Source organism: Tursiops truncatus, chromosome 1 (genome assembly GCF_011762595.2).
Source record: "Tursiops truncatus isolate mTurTru1 chromosome 1, mTurTru1.mat.Y, whole genome shotgun sequence".
Classification (NCBI taxonomy): domain Eukaryota; kingdom Metazoa; phylum Chordata; class Mammalia; order Artiodactyla; family Delphinidae; genus Tursiops; species Tursiops truncatus.
This window is the reverse complement of record NC_047034.1, coordinates 85,782,831-85,799,671: the sequence shown is the minus strand read 5'-3', so window position 1 is coordinate 85,799,671 and position 16,841 is coordinate 85,782,831. Positions and strand designations below refer to the sequence as shown.

At 47.6% G+C, this 16,841-nt stretch overlaps 1 long non-coding RNA gene across 2 annotated transcripts; it reads left to right on the top strand.

The window, feature by feature from the left end:
- The first annotated feature begins 13,795 nt into the window (after positions 1 to 13,795).
- On the top strand, positions 13,796 to 16,568 carry LOC141279510 (uncharacterized). 2 transcript variants are annotated; one of them, XR_012333885.1, is made up of 4 exons: positions 13,796 to 13,900; positions 14,124 to 14,237; positions 14,346 to 14,592; positions 16,445 to 16,568. It is a non-coding gene; the product is annotated as an uncharacterized lncRNA (long non-coding RNA). The 2 variants fall into 2 exon arrangements; XR_012333884.1 differs by lacking the exon at positions 13,796 to 13,900 and having other exon boundaries at positions 14,098 to 14,237.
- The last annotated feature ends 273 nt before the right edge of the window (positions 16,569 to 16,841 follow it).

Sequence of the window (16,841 nt, the reverse complement as noted above, 5' to 3'; positions counted from 1 at the left end):
TCCATAATCTGCACGATGGTTCTGGTGAGGGTCTGCCTGCACGCAACATTGGCAGTGAACAGAGAGTTCAAAGCTCAAGGCTCTAAGCAACGTATGTCCTTATGTGCTCAGCCAGGAAGGAAGAGAGGAGTGTAAACAATACGATGAACATCCACCATGTGCCCGATCCTTTGCCAGGCAGTTCCACATATATCATGTTATAATGCTGCAGGGAGGTAGTGATAGCCTGCTCTTAGAGATGAGAAAATTGGAATTCCTAGAGATTAACCTACAGCCAGTAACTGATGGATTTAGGTTTGGAATTCACATCTGACGAAGTCTGTACTTTTTTTTCTTTTTTGAAACTTTCTCCCCAAAGAATGAAAACACACACACACACACACACACACACACACGAGTCAGGCACTGAAATAAAGTGCTTGTATCAAATCAACATCAAGGATAACTGTATAATATGTGTTATTGGGGCAAGGAGGATGAGAAGCAAAGGGATTAACCGAGATACATACTGGCAGAATAATAACAGGTAAAAAATTTGAGCACTTGCTCTGTGCTAAGCCCTATTCTAAGTGCTTTCTATGTGTTAGCTCATGTAAACCTCACAAACGTCCTGTGAAGGAGATATGACTGTTATTCCCATTTTAAACATGAGAAAACTGAAGCACAGAGAAGATAAACCATTTGGTCAAGGTTACCGAACCGGCAAAGAGTTGTGCCAGTGATTTACCTACTGCTACACCTTCAGCCATTTCCTCTTCTTGCTTCTAAGCTGGACTCCATGGCCTCCCTTGATAACTGGCTCGCTATGAGGCTTACTGATAGCAGGCGTTTAGAAGGAGACTGGAAAGAAGGAGGAAAGGAGGAGGGGACTTATTTCCTGATTTTTCCTGCTCCTGTTAGTGTAGCCTTAGCAGTGGCTCTTGGCTCTAGTCACTAACTCTTTCGGGTATTTCAGAACCAGCCTTTATTGCTCCCTTAGGGACCAGCAGCAACCAGCGGGCACCCTCAACTCAGAGGTTGGAACACCAGCTCCTCTGAGCTCCAGGTTCTGGTAACTCTTCCCTCTTGCCCTCCCAGTCCTAGAGATGGCAGCTGTTTCTTGCCTTCATTACCTCTGGGTCACTTCAGTGTCCCCTTTTTGTTCTTCCAGCTCTCCCACCAACTCCCTGTATTAAACCCATTCTGTTTGAAATACCTAGGGTGGCTTATTTTTTTTCTGACTGGACCTTGGCTACTATAGTACTTGGATCTGGTAGCTTGTTTCCAGAGCATGTTCTCTTAAGTACTAGTGTCTTACCTGCCTCTTGGTAGCTGTGGGAATTTCAAACCCCAACTGGCAGGATCACAGAAGTCACTTTTATGATTTCATATTTTTACCAGACGCTAAATTCACTTCTCAGAAACAAACATTTACAAATTCCTAGCAGACTATGGTCACAGATTTCACTGTGAAGATTCTCAGCTATGGGAATCCTGGTTGAGGGACCCTGGGCAAGGTGGATACTGAGAACTGCCAGCCTGATTTTGACTCCCCTCATTCTGATGCTGGGCACTAATGTCATCCTGCCAGAGTCAGACTGAGATGGAATTAAGAGGAGAGATGGTCACTTTGACACTGAAGGAAATTACTGGGGATAATAAAAGCTTATGGCTTTAATTAGAGGGCCAGCTTGCGTCAGTACCATTTTGAAGACATGGGTATCAGGCATTCAAAGGCACACTACCTGGAGAGCTTTCAGCTAGGGCACCTTGTTAAGAGGACTTTGATCAGGGGATGGGGCAGGGAGGGGCACCACATCAAAGATTTGGAGTGGCAGTCGTGTAAGCCAATGATTATGGTGCTACAGGGTCTCTTGTGTAAGATGGTACACAGAATTGCACTTAGTGAAAGAAAAAAAAGGACACAAAAAGAGGAAAGAGGTGGCCTCTATCCAACCACTTAACCATCCATCCAATCATCAATGCACCAATTTATTCATTCATTTAACAAACATCTGTTGGGCTACTATCCTATGCAAAGTGTATGTGGGATGGAAGGCAGAGATGAGTCAGACATAGATCCCATCCTGAAGGAATATAACCTCCAGTAGGGGACAGCAGAAGAAGAAAAGGTACCATCTAGCAGGAGTAACTGTGGCTTCACGAAGGAAGTAGCAACTGAGATGGGGAGGAAAGTGCGGGGCACATGTGAGCATGTTGAGAAATCTGGTAGGTTATATAGTGAAGGTTTTGTGAAGAGATGTCATGGCAGCAAGATCAGAAAGAGAGCTGAGACTATATCATAAAAGGCTTTGGATCTCGACTTTGTTCTGTTGGTAGTAGGGAGGAACTGAGTGTTTTAAAGCAGGATATGAGATGATGAAAATCGGTTCATAGAAGAGTATTCTAGAAGCACAGTGTAAAATGGACTGTGATTGAGACACCAGTTAAGAAGTTGTCATGATGGTCAAGGCACTGAAGACATAATGAATGAGTGAATCGTAGGAGAGGTAGAGAAAATACAGACAAGGAAATGGAGTTCAGAGCAAGATGGTAACCCACTTGGTAGGACCTGGCAAGAGGTAGGGAGGAGTCAAGCTTGGGTGGTGAAGAGGACAACTGTGTCACTAAGAGAAACAGGGAGCATGAAAGAAAGACCAATGTTACAGGTCTCAGTCTATGAGTTTGGCTCTGAACACACTGAGTTTGAGGGTTTGGAGGAAATTAAGGCTGAGATGTCCAGCACATAGTTGGAAAAGATGGACAGCATGGAGTTCAGGAGAGAAGGTGGGGATGGATGGGAAATCAGTTGGAGTACCATCTGCCTTCACCAAGGTTAGCAGATGAAGCTCTGTCATTGGACGTGATCTCCTAAGGACAGAGTATTGAGAAAGAGCAAAAAAGAGCCATTCTTGAGTAAAACCTAAGTTTGTAAAGTGGAAGGAAGGAGGAATCAAAGGATCGATGGCCAGAACAGCAGAAGGACAACAGGAGAGAGAGGCTGGAAAGAAACACAAGGAGGAGGGTGAAGCATTAGGGAAAGGAGAATAGAACGCCAAATGCTCCCAAAAGCCAGGAGAGGAGGAACAGGAAAAGGCCACTGGGCTTGGGGGGCTGAGAAGTGATCAGTGACGATCAGGGGAGCGAGTTGGGTAGAGTGTGAAGGCAAGAGCTAGGTTATAAAGAGCCAGAAACATTCATCATATAAACACTAGTAAAAACAACGAAACCTTGCATTTGATGCTTACTAAGGGCCAAGCACTTTGTAAACACTTTACATGAATGAATTCATTTCATCTTCACAACTACTCCATGAGGTGAGTACTATTATTACCTCCCACTTTACAGACAAGGGAACCAGGGAACTGAAGAAAAGAAGAAGAAAGGAAAAGACTGTAGATCTCCAAAGTGCAGAGCCCCAGTCTTGCAGGAAGCACTGCATAGAAGGGCTCTGAGATTAAGTAAATTTGGCATTTCCTCTTTTAGGAATGCAGATGAGTATATTAAAGACTGAGAAGCCCTGCACTGAAGAAACTGGTTTAGTTTTGTGAAATCCAATGTTTTCTAGATTTATTTGACCTATAAACCTCTTACCATTACCATTCTATGGGACAATGTTCTACAAGGCACACTTTGGAAAGTGCTGGTGTGAAGAGTCTTTTATAACATTATGGATAGAAACTCCAGGAGGCTGTGGAGTCCTATTCTTCCTTTTTGAGAGGGAAGGCTGTTTGTTTTTTATGATAGGGGAGCAAAATTTTAGGGTGAGTAAAGGAAGTGAGGGTGAGAGATCATGGGAAACAAGGAATCTTAGTGTTGGACAATGAATCAACAACACATTTATAGAGCTTTGAGCTGGGAGTCTTGGAAAAGAGACGGCAAGAGAGCACATTATGACCAATTGCACTTCAGAAAATTGGCCTGTCCACTCCCATGGATCCACTGAGCACGCTCACCAGCTTCATACGGGGAGATGCTCCTATAGTTTTAGGGGGCAATCAGATTATTCTGAATCCTCTTCCCCATTCATTGTTTCATTAATTCATTCAAAAAATACAGACTGGACTTCCTCTGGGCCAGGAGCAGTGGTAGGCATTGCTCTTCCTCTGATGCTATCTCTTCCGAACTCTCAGCTCTTCGTTCTGCATCCTGGATTTTGGTCCTGCCTCTGAGCCTTTGGACTTGAAGCTGTGCTTGGTTTTCCCACTTTTCCCACTAGTCTCTGGCTTATCCCTCTTTGGGTCCCAGTGTCCCATGAAGCTTCAGGTAAGAACGCTGATCCGGTCCTGGGCCATCCACCCCTGACACTGTCCCCTTGTGCAGTGTCCCAGCTTGTCCTGCCTCGAACTGTCCCTGCCCTCTGCTGTGTGCATTAGAGGGTGGGCTAGGGGTGCAAAGGATGAGAGCACTCAGATAAGAATGGACCCTGTCTTCAAGGAGACACAAGCCTAGCCAGGGCAGAGGTGGCAATGCTCTCCTAAGGAGGACCTGCCAGTAGCGTATAAAGCAGGCATGCATGATATGACAGGTGGTAGCAATTACTGGGTAAAGATGTCTGGAAGAAAGCATCTTACTTTTTTTTTTTTTTTTTTTTTGCAGTACGCAGGCCTCTCACTGTTGTGGCCTCTCCCGTTGCGGAGCACAGACTCTGCGGCCATGGCTCACGGGCCCAGCCGCTCCGCGGCATGTGGGATCTTCCCGGACCGGGGCATGAACCCGCGTCCCCTGCATCGGCAGGTGGACTCTCAACCACTGCGCCACCAGGGAAGCCCCTGGAAGAAAGCATCTTAAACCAGTGGCCCCACTTGGGGGCAGGGGATTGTGGGCAGAAGGAAGTTTGGCCTGGAAATTCTGCTTTATGAATAAGAAACTGCCTGTTTGGGCTAGATCCATTCCACAGGGAAAGAAATGCTGCTCCCTCCACCTGGGAAGACAGACTAGGTGTATTTTAATGTGCAGCTGCAGCCCTAGCCTGCGGGCCCCCATCAGGCCCAAGGCATCCGGCTGGAGAGGTCTCTTTTAAACAGATGCTTATTATGGACTTGTTCTAAGCACCTACCATGCCTTGTCTTTCCCAGCTGCCAAACGCCCATTTCCAAGTTATCGAAATTCACTGGGAAGTATGGTTAACATGAGAATATAGATTAGCCCCCTTGCCACTGATGCAAAGCTGCCTGCTTGGCAGTCTCTGGTACTCAAGATTCATGAACTATCCGGCAGGAGCAGGGGAAAATGGAGAAGGACTGGACGGGGGTGGGGATGGGAGGGTAGGTTTAATTCTTGAGCTACTAATGAATCTGATTGCAGCCAACACTCAATTATTCCCAGGTGGATTACACACTGGGCAAGTTGTCTGTAGAAAATGTTAAATCCCTTGAGAGTTTTGTCATTGCTCCACACACCCAAAAAGCTTCCAAGCAGCCCGACCCAGCCATTAATTGGTGTGCACTCACAGCCAGCCAACTCATTTCCATATTGTTTGAAGCAAAACATAATTAGGAAGGCAAACACGCTGTAAGATATGTACACTGTCCATATATCATACCACACATTTGAAGTCAAACAACAGTGAGTCTTCGGTTATCATCGTTTTGAGTTAATTACCCCACTGCTCTCCCCGCTCCGTCAGCGTGAACCAATGAGGAGGAGCTGCAGGCAACAAGGCTTTTTTTTTTTTTTTTTTGCGGTACGCGGGCCTCTCACTGCCGCGGCCTCTCCCGCTGCGGAGTACAGGCTCCGGACGCGCAGGCTCAGCGGCCATGGCTCACGGGCCCAGCCGCTCCGCAGCATGTGGGATCCTCCCGGACCGGGGCACGAACCCGTGCCCCCTGCATCGGCAGGCGGACTCTCAACCACTGAGCTACCAGGGAAGCCCCACAAGGCTGTTTTAACAAACGTCTGATAACATACACATTCAAGTGTGTTGTTCTTTCAAAATCGTCACTTGGGGACTGAGTTGCTGCCTTACTTAAAACACTTCTGGAAGTTCTTCTTTGGGAGGGGAATTGCCTTTGCAGCTCCTTGCCCATTCTTTAAAGTGCCTGTCTTCTACCGAGGGGCAGATATCCATCTTGGGAGGGCAGGGCTGATTTTTAGTGACAGCAGAAAGTATTCTGGAGCGAAGTGTAGTGAGTCAATTACCGTCTTATAAAGATTTGTTTTCCCACTTCCTTTTTTTTTTTTCCGGGAAAGTAGTTTAAGGTGAACTTTGCCTCTGTGAGCATTGCCTAAGCAAGGGGTGAGCGCAACAGTGTTCCCCTGAGCAAAAGGAGCATGAGAAGCCACCCCCTGCCCCCAACAATGACACGGGGACCTTTTCTTCTCCTGAGCACACAGCCCTCAGCCAGACGCGGCACACCACCACCTAACTAGCCCCCAGGGCCTCTCCTTCTTGAGCTGCTGAAACACTGGCTTCCCACCGCCCAGGGCCACTCATCAGCCTGTGCCGGGAAAGGCACATTCATGTGAATGTCAATGTCCAAGGTAATCAGGAGGATGAAACCATGGCAACAGCCTCCAGAGAACGAACCAAATGCCCCGAGGAGACATTCTGATTCCAGAGGGGCAATGTGGGCTTGCAGTGACCTGGGGCTGGATACCTTTCCGAAGGAAAGCGTTCAAGCTGTCCCAGGAGATGTGGCTCTAATGCACAGGTTCCCAAGGGGACCTCTTAAGGGAGATCAAGCCTCCTAGTTGAATTTAGGACTTCTGACATATTGGTTAAAAAAATAAATTCAAGGGCTTCCCTGGTGGTGCAGTGGTTGAAAATCCACCTGCCAATGCAGGGGACACGGGTTCGATCCTTGGTCCAGGAAGATCCCACATGCCGCGGAGCAACTAAGCCCGTGTGCCACAACTGCTGAGCCCGCGTGCTGCAACTACTGAAGCCCGCGTGCCTAGAGCCCGTGCTCCATGACAAGAGAAGCCACCGCAATGAGAAGCCCGCGCACTGCAATGAAGAGTAGCCCCTGCTCGCCGCAACTAGAGAAAGCCAGTGAGCAGCAACGAAGACCCAACGCAGCCAAAAATAAATAAAATAAATAAATTTATTTAAAAAAAATCAAATGTTTATGTTTGTAGTCAGAGGGAGTGCTAGGCCAGGTGAGAGGAGGTGGACTGTCTTGGGGTGACTATATGCTTGTAAATCTGTTTTTAACTTATCAAGTGAGAGACACCCTAGATCCATCATCAGGTCTCTAGCAAGGCAGGTGAGCTGTTCCCAAGACCCTGTTCCATATCCCTACATCAATCTCTTTACCTTTAAAATATCTAGATTGTAGGTGCTACTTTAGGGACTGACCATTCTGTGCTGGTGAAAGAGTGAGGTTTCCAGGAATGAAAATTCAGAAAGCCAGACCCCAAGGGGAGGGGAGCCCACAGATCTGGGAGAATTCTCCATGGAAGCTACAGCCCCTGCTGTATTGCTTCTGGGGATCCACAAACTTTGCCAGCACCAGTCCCTGGAGATTCTCCCTGATACCAGGGAGCAGTGAATTCTGGGGCTGTCCCTAGCTTCTCCTCCCTCAGGGATGCTCTACAACCAGCTACAACAATTTCCACGTCTTCATTCCCTGGACACGGAGCCTCCAGATTCTGAGAAACTAGAATCCCATTCTTTCCTCTAAGGAAAACCATTAGACCTGCACTTAGCAACCACCAGGAGGGTATTTTTAGCTCTCTGGCAGAAGAGTAATGTACAAAATGTAATCATCTCGGCCTTGAAATTCCTTACAGCCCCATTCAACATGAAACTGTGGCTAATGGATGCTCATGGAGGGAGCAGAGAAACAGGGCCGGAGGGCTTGTCTGCTGTTCGCCTTCTCTGTTCAGGATGTTGGTACCAGAGGTGGCAGAAAAGCTCAGGAACACACAGACTCAGGCAGTTCACTATTCAGCCAGCAGGGAAACTAGCCCCCAAGTGCTGGTTCTTCCTTAGGTCAAATTGATAGCCCATGAGCTAAATCCACTAAGCTGACATTTCCAAGTGCACCAGTTGTCCTTCCCCTGACTTGTTCTGTGTCCTTGGACAAGTCCCTTCACCAGTCTGGGCCTCAGTTTCCATACCTGTAAAATGGTCCTTTTCAGCTAGGACATTCCATAATTCCAGGAGCCACTACATGGAATTGATTCAAGACAAGCTGCATGAGTGGGCAGAAGTCCAAAGCAATCACACTGTGTATTTGCTGAGTGCCTGTGGAGTACTCCACGCTGCTTCTCTGGCCCTGGCTCAGTGTGGCTAATCCACCTCCTAGGCCCTCTTTAGACAGATTTTAATCCCATGATGCAACCCCACTCTATCTGGCACCTCTGACCCCAGGCTACCTGCCCTGATTTTACCTGGAGGAGCCCCAGGAGCTCTGAGTGGCTTTTAATTGCAGCTCTAGCAAAACAAAACCAAGCAGGTTCAATCTGCTTCAGAACACTCACTGGACTTATTCTGAGGTCAAAGAAGGTGATTTTTGGAAATGTTACTATCTTCAGACAACCTAGGGGTAGAGAAAGAGATAGAGTTTGTTCTCCCTCTTCCGACCATGCTCTTCCCAAGGCAGAAGAGGCAAGAAAAGGGGAGGAAGAGGGAAGAGGATCTGGAGGTGTGTTTACTGCCTGGAAGTCGGGGAGGAGATAAAGATGAGGAGAGCCATTCCCTGGTCCTGACTCCCCCAGCAAGCCTGGCTCCCAAGGCTCCTTGACGTCTTTCTGTCTCCAGGTAGGACGGCTCCACATCTACATGGACTGATTGGGATCCTGTCTCATTCAAATGCATTTAGAAAAGCACCTACTATGTGCCAGGCAGTATGCTCGGCTGACAACTTGTCTTTGTTTAGAGTATTACCAATCTCTAGTGGAGATCTAGAGAAGAGGTTTCCTTAAATCTCAGCTTTGCCTATATCCAAAAAATGCTTGAAACGGCATCAAACCAGTGTCCCTAACACTTTCAGCTCTTGTACACCTACGTGCACACACTGGAGAAGTGGGGGTGGAGCCTGGGGATGGGGAAGCAGGGAGAAGACACTCTGAGTTGCCTGCAGGAGGAGAGTAGATCATTCACTTCTGACATGATCATAACCAGTGACGAAGGCCCCAGAAGACTATGCAGGGCTTCAGGGCTGGGAGGGGCGTGGAGGAAGTGGGAAACTATGAGGAGGATACAGATGTAGTTCTATCTTGTGTATCAGAGATCCACAACCATCCTTCAATTATCCACACCAGGAGAGAAGCGTGATAATGGAGGATCTTACGGATTATTCCCAAACTCACTAAGCCCGTGGCCGTTGACCCTCAGCCTCATGACGTGTAGTGGAGCAGTGGGAAAGAGTTCTTGACCTTTAAGAATTAGAGTAAGTTCCTTCCCCCAGGGCACACATTTAGCTGTGCAGTGAGCCAGCTAGAACTTTAAATCTGCTGTGGATATTCCACTAGGACAAAACTGATTCTCCAAATCTCAGGAAGCAAAAGGAGGCTGATGGGTATTAATAAAAGCTAACATGTACTGGGGCCCTACCTAGAGCCAGGCTTTATTTTTCATGGAAGTATAGCTGATTGACAGTGTTGTGTTAGTTTCTGGTGTACAGCAAAGTGATTCAATTACATACACACACACACACACACACACACACACACACACACACACACACATATTCTTTTTCAGCTTCTTTTCCATTATAGTTTATTACAAGATATTGAATATAGTTTCCTGTGCTCTACAGTAGGTCCTTGTTGTTTATCTCTTTTGTATATAGTAGTTTGTATCTGCTAATCCCAAACTCCTAATTTATCCCTCCCCTCCTTTCATCTTTGGTAGCCATAAGTTTGTTTACTATATCTGTGAGTCTGTTTTTGTTTTGTATGTAAGTTCATTTGTTTCATTTTTTTTTTTAGATTCCACATATAAGTGATATCATATGATATTTGCCTTTCTCTGTCTGACTTACTTCACTTAGTATGATAATCTCTAGGGCCATCCACGTTGCTGCAAAAAAGCCAGGCATTTTTAAAGCCATATATATATATATTCATCTATAAATAGATGAATTCATCTAATCCTCACAAAAACAATCACATGGAGTGGGTGTTATTATTCTCTTTTTTTTTCTTTCAAGTGAGGAAGCTGAGGCATGGGAAGGTTAAGTGACTTGCCCAAGGTCACTCAGCTGGTAGATGGAGGATGAGGTATACCGGGGACCAAAGCCCCCACGTGAACCTCAGTGCTATCTCACCTCTGGGTTACTGGAAAGGGAAGTCTGTACTCATCTCCTCTGGCCTGTTGCCACTGCCAGCTTTCAGATTAGCAGGCAGAGAAGCATGTACGTGAAACCTCTTCATGTCTCTTTGCCGAATCCCGCTTCCCAGAGTGTGAAATGAGCTTCCCTCCTGTCAGCCACAATATGGCCTTATTATTCCTAATAAGAGAGGAGGCTTGCTAGCCGGCATGAGCTCAGATGATGAGCAAAGGCGAGATACAGGGACTCTGCTTCCACTCTACCATCTGCCCATCCAGGGTGCCTGGGTGTGAGGCCCAAGGTCACAGACAAGACAGGACCCATATGTGGACCTCTCTCCCCATCTCTGGCTTCTCTGCTCCATTTCTCTGGTCGTATGGGGTCCTGGGAGGAAACGAAGTGGGTAAGGAGTGAAGAGAGGCACTCCCATTGTCAGGTATTGGTACTTTAACCCGCACAGCTGGCTGCCAAAGGCCACGGATGTAGGAGGCCAGCAGAAAGGGCAGCCCCACTAGTGGAGCTACTAGGGTATTCTAAGCACTCTCCCCACATTCCCGCCTCCTAGAACAATAGTTGGAGGGCAAGGGGTAGAGAATGCAGCGTGCAGTGATGGCTAATTTTGTGTGTCGATTTGACTGGGCCGTGGGGTGCCCAGCTATTTGGTCAAACGCTCTACTGGGAAAGTCTGTGGGGTGTCCTTGGTTGAGATTAATATGTGGTTGGTAGACTGAGAAAAGCACATCGCCCTCCCTGATTTGGGTGGGCCTCATCCAATCAGCTGAAGACCTGAATAGAAGCAAAAGTCGACCCTTCCACAAATCATGGGGAAACTCCTGCCTGATGGCTTGAGCTGGGACATGGGTCTTTTTCAGCTTTTGGACTCCAACCGAAACACCAGCTCTACTCCTTGAACTTGTACCGTTGGCTCTCCTGGTCCTTGGGCCTTCGGACTCATACTGGAACTACACATCGGCTCTCCTGGGTCTCCAGCTCACCAGCTGCAGTCTTGGGACTTGTCAGCCTCTATAACAGTGTAAGCCAATTCCTTATACGGAATATGTATCTCGTATTGGTTCTGTTTCTCTGGAGAACCCTGACTATACCAGCACCATAAATATTCATTGGTGGGGACCTGGCTTGGAATGTGGTGGGCTGGGCTTCTGCCTGTGCGGGAAGGTTCTGAGTCAATGCATTTGCATGCTGGCCTCTTAGCTTCCAGGGGATACTCTAATGGCCCCTGAAATGCCACCTTGAGTAGGAAACTCAGCATGAAGGCACTTCTCTGGCCAAATATTCCTAGATATGGCCTGTTTTTCATAGCTTGAAATTAAAAGTCCATACGCAGAACTTTTCATTCTTCCCCAGCTCTGTATGTGCTACAGGGCTGAAAAGAACCACGTGGTGTGAGAGTTTGAACATGCTTTATCTCAGCCTTGCAAAGAGAAGCTTGCTTGGGTGTCCACATGCAAGTATTGTCTTGGGAAGACAATGACTGAATTCAAGGGGGTGGTCTTTTCCAGTCTCCTGCCTCCAAAAGGAAGGGCTCTCATCCAGACGTGTGGTCTCTGCAGTTCTTCAAGGTCTCCGAGGAAGGCACCACCATAAGCTTCACCACTCATTCCAGTGTTGACTGATCCAGAATATTTCAAATACTTTAATTCCAAGAGAGGTCAATGTTTCTGCCATGCAGACCCAAGGAGGTGAATCTGGGGGCAGGCTGGCGAGGCAGGGTATAGTGAAGGGTCACCACTTATGCTGGAGCTAGATCCTCTGGGTCAATCACAGCTCTGATGTTACCGCCTATGAGATCTTGGGTGAGTTATTTAAGCTCCTTGTACCTCAGTTTCCTCATCTGAAACCTGGGATGATGATAGTGGCAACCACTCAAGGCTGTTGTGAGGATTAAATGAACTAATATATACATATATATATATATATATATATATATATACACATAGGTTTAAATGAACTAATATATACATATACATATATATAGGTGTGTATGTGTAACTTTTAGTAAATTAGCTGCCTGTAGTAGCACTATATACATTTTAGCTATCATTAGATGTTTATAGGTTGGTGCAATAATTTACCCTTCCTTGTATCCCCCTCTAAGCCTAGAACTTGCCCAGTATTCAAAGAACCATACATATGACCGTAATATAGGAAGATGCTCAACTTTCTGATTTTAGACATTATCCATTGCCAGGACCCCAGCTCAGCCTAGACTCAGCAGAGGGATACTTGAGACAAGGCTTTGATCAAGCTTATCTACTCTCACCAGGTTCAATATTGGCAACCACTACTGCAGGAGGTGCAACTAAGGACGTGGGGGCCGAAGAGCGTTTGCCAGCCTGGGTGGGATCTACCCAGGGCAGCTTTGGGGTCTGAGGTGAGACCCTGTGGCCTCAGGCTCACCCAGCTAATGTCTTGGGTGGGTGGAGGGGTGCCTATCTCCTCTGGGGAATGGATTGGGAGAGAGGTGCTCAGAATGGTAACAAAGTTTTGAAGTTTCCTGCTGGGACTTCTTTGCTAGTGCCATAGAAATACGGTGTAGGAGCACAATGTCTTAAGTAATAAAGGAGGAGGGGAAAAAAACTAATCCAGAAAGAAATCAGCTTATGGTTCATTTAAACCTTACTGAAATTTCTACTGCGGAAACATTTAAATATCATAGTTACTGCCGTGTGTCTTCACTCCTGCTATTCCCGGCTGGATGTTTCGTTGAACATTTGGTTGGGGAGCAGAAAAATAAAGCTGCTTGGAAATTGCTTTCCCACTGCTAGGTAGTTTCAACAGGTTTGTATTCCAAACGTAAAGAACTGTTATTTTTGTAATAAAGGGAGCTCTCGGTTGGTCCCGGCCACCTCTGCCCCCCAGCCTCCGGCTGCACTGGCCCTTTGCTCCCACATCCTCTGTTGCATCCTTCACTTGGCCTCCTCTCTCTCCCGCCTTTCCCCTAAGAGGCAGCTGGAAGCAGCTGTCCAGCTGCCTGCCGGCGCCTCTGTCTCCCAGCCCGGGAGCCTTGCGCGTCACTGTTTAGAGAAAGAAACAGCCCCCTCCAGGTCTCTGTCAAGAACATTAAATATTTAGCCTGACTCCATCCAGACCATCAAACATAGTCCTTTCCTACCCAAAGTGACACATTTCCCCATCTCCATCCCATCTTTTTTTTTAATACTAAGCAAGTGATCTGGGATTAACTCGGCATTTGTCAGCTGTCTGAGCACAGGCGTGAGGTCTTTGGCTCTCCCACCAGACAGAGCAGAGAAAGTGCCTTTTGTGCTCTCAGATGCACAGTTTAGCCTGGCAGCCAAGTGAGCACCTGCCCAAGGCTGCGGCGGCTCAAGTCCCCACCAGTTGCCCCCACGTGGCTTCTCTCCTCTGCTTTCTCAGGTTTAACTCCAGGTCGGCTTCCCTGTCATCTGACACGTTTCTTTCTTTCCTAACCCCTTCTGACTCTGGCTACTTGTGCTGGGAAAACAAATTCTCTTTATGCCATCACCTCTGACGTCACAGAGGGGAGAAATGGTGCGGGCAGGCTCTACACCTCACGTGACACAGTGGCAGTCCAGAGTGGCCTCCACGGCAGGGCAGAGGGCAGGGCCTCAGAGGTCAGCCCATCGTCCTGCAGCTGTGTGGCTCTGAGTGCCCCCTTCCCCTTTCTGGGCCTCAGTTTCCCTCTCTGGAAAATAAGAGAGGTAGACTAGATATCTTTGCATCTCTTTGAACTATAATACCCCACGATTTGACATTTCAGTCTTATCCATTTCGATCCACTCTCTGCTGTTTTGCGTTATCCATGCCCACGTGTCCTCCCCTGAGCCTCAACTTCCAGGGCTGGAGCCAGACAGAAGTGCTGTGCTAGCCTCGAGTTGCCTGGCTTCGAGGGGCAAGTGTCTGTTAATTACAGATTTATTCCAGGGAGAGGAGGAACGTGAGGACTGTCACTGGTGCCCTGGTGGACTGAAGGACTAGGAATGGAGACCCGGTAGCTTCGGAGCGAGGCAGGCGGATGGCCTCTTCAGGACAGACGAGGTGTGCTTTGGAGCCCACTCTGACATTTGGGGAAGCCACTTAGCCTCTCTGAGCTTTGGTTTTCCACATCGGTTTAATGGGATGGCATTATCCATGCCCCCAATTTAGGAGCATCAATGAGGAAATGAAAAAAAAAAGTTCTTTGGGAAGGAAAAGAAGTCAGAGGACCAATGGCGAAATCGAGGCATGGAGAGCTCCACACATGTCTGGAAGAAGTGACCAGCATTCCACACCGGAGTGAGCCAGGGCCTGCTGCCTCCAATTTGCAGTTCACTGGGCCTCTCCCTGCCCCAGCCCAGAACACTGGGGCAGAGCACTGCGGGGTCCAGGGCCAAGGAGGAGCCCGGAAGGAAAGGTATGTTGTCTGCTCTGGGTCTCGAGTGTGCGTGGGGATGACAGTGTGGGAAGGAGCCCAGGCCGGGCCCCAGGCCCAAGCTGCCCTGAGGCTGGTTTCTGAGGTGTGGCCGGCGAGGGGTGGGGGGATGGGAGGAGAGCAGCGGCTGTGCTGGGGGCGGACAAAGGGAGAAGACAAAGATTATTTTAAACCTGTATTAATCACTGCTCCAAACAGGGACTGGGGGTGGGAGCGGCAGCTGTCACAGGGAGGCTGGTGAGGGTGGTGGAAGAGGGTCCGGCGGGGAGGGGCCCGAACTCTGCACTCCCCCCAGGACCTCGGCCCAGCCCAGCTGTAAGCCTGGGGCTTTGCTGAATCTCTGGGGCTTGCTCCAGAGTCCAAAGTAAAGACATGGGAAAAACAAAACTGCAGCCCAGCTTTCTGGGCCAACTGGTCTCCCTGCCTCTACGCACCCTCCTCGCCAGCCTACCCTCCACAGCGTTGCCCAGAGTTAGCCTAAAACTCTGTCCTGTCACTCTCCAAAGCTGGGAATGGCTTCCTGGTGTCCAAACAACTGGCCTCCTCCTTGACCTGGTATACAAGGCCCTTGAGGACTGGCCCCTCCAGACATTCCAGCCCCAAGATCAAGCCCCGAGCCACAGGTCCAACAGTGATGGTCCATTAAGCACTTACCACGTGCCTGGCACTGAGCTAAATGCTTTCGTATGTTACTCACTGAACACTCACACCGACCTCGCAGGTTATTTTTTTACAGATGAAGAAACTGAGGCTTAGAGAGCATACATGACTTGACCAAGGTCTGTCTGATACCCCAAGCTTATGTTCTTAACTTCCTGGAGAGTTTCACAAATATTCATTATTCCCTTCCTAGCTCAGCTCTTATCTCACCCTGAGAGGTCCTCTTGGTCCTTTTTGCCCTTACGAACATCCTCTTCGTTCCTCAGGGCTTGGCTCAAATGCCATCTATTTCAAGAAGTCTCCTAGGTTAAAACTTAACCATGGATTCATCAAGCATCTGAGAGGTTTAGGTAGGTCCTATTATATCCATTTTTTTCGATGAAAAAACAGAAGCTTAGAGAAATTAAGCAAAGCCTCCACGTTTACACAACTCCTGAGTGACGGAGGAGGGATTCAAAGCCAGGTCTTCCAGTGATCCCAAGTTCAGTGTCCTTCACAACACTTTCAGTGACATCAATCGCTCTTTCTTTACGTGTCCAGTCCTTTATGCCATTTTTTAGTGCTTATCAAATTCTGCATGTCGCATATCTGTACTAGGATATTAGAGTATTTAATAGTAACTACAATATTGGCTTCTTACTAGGTGCACAAGGCATTTCAGATGCTTGTTCTCATTTTGTGTTCACGACCATGAGACAGCTATTGCTATCTCCATTCTTACAGAGGAGAAACGGATACTTCAAGGCATTAAGGACTATGTCTAATGAACACAATCTCACTACCTCTGTGGGATTCGGATGCAGATCTGTTTCAAGTTCTTGTTTTGCATTACACAGGCATCAGGTCTTCAAGAGCTGGGTCCATGATTTCTTTATCCCTGAACAGATAGGGCCCTAACAGCAGTTTGGATACAGTAGGAGCTCAGTGAATATGGAGATAGATCATTCCTGGCTGGCAGCCCTGCTGGACACCAACAACTCCTTTAATGCCTCAGCTCAACCCTCGTTAGATTTAGTCCTCTAAAGAGGTGTGGGAAATTGTTTTATTTATTTACTTTTCCATTTGTCAAGGCTTTTGAGTTGTTCTTTTTGGGACACTGATACCTCCCTAAGTGGGAAATGGGCACATTTAAAGAGGGAAAGACATTTCCACAAGACTTCCTAACTTTCCATAGATTCTGTACCATTCCTGGCTGGGACAAGAGGCATGGAGGGTGAGAAGGCAGAACTGAAGTCATCACTAGGAACGTGAGCAGTCCTGGGAAACTGGATGGAAATCACTAGAGAGGAAACTCCTTCACTATCTCCATGGAGCAGGGCATCCCTGGAGGAACTTACTGCCCACGAGAGGAGCAGCCCCCCAAATCTGGGGACTCTCTACATGAGACTGGAGAGTCTAGACGACTTTTCATTCAATCAGAGGATTCTCTCTTGCCCAAAATAAATTTATGTTAATGTAACTTTTGGAAAGTGGTGATTATTAAGAACCAACAAGGATTTATCAAAACCAAGAGATGTCAAATCAATCTTCAAATTTTTTTTTTTTAATTTTGGTAACGTTCTAGATTAGGG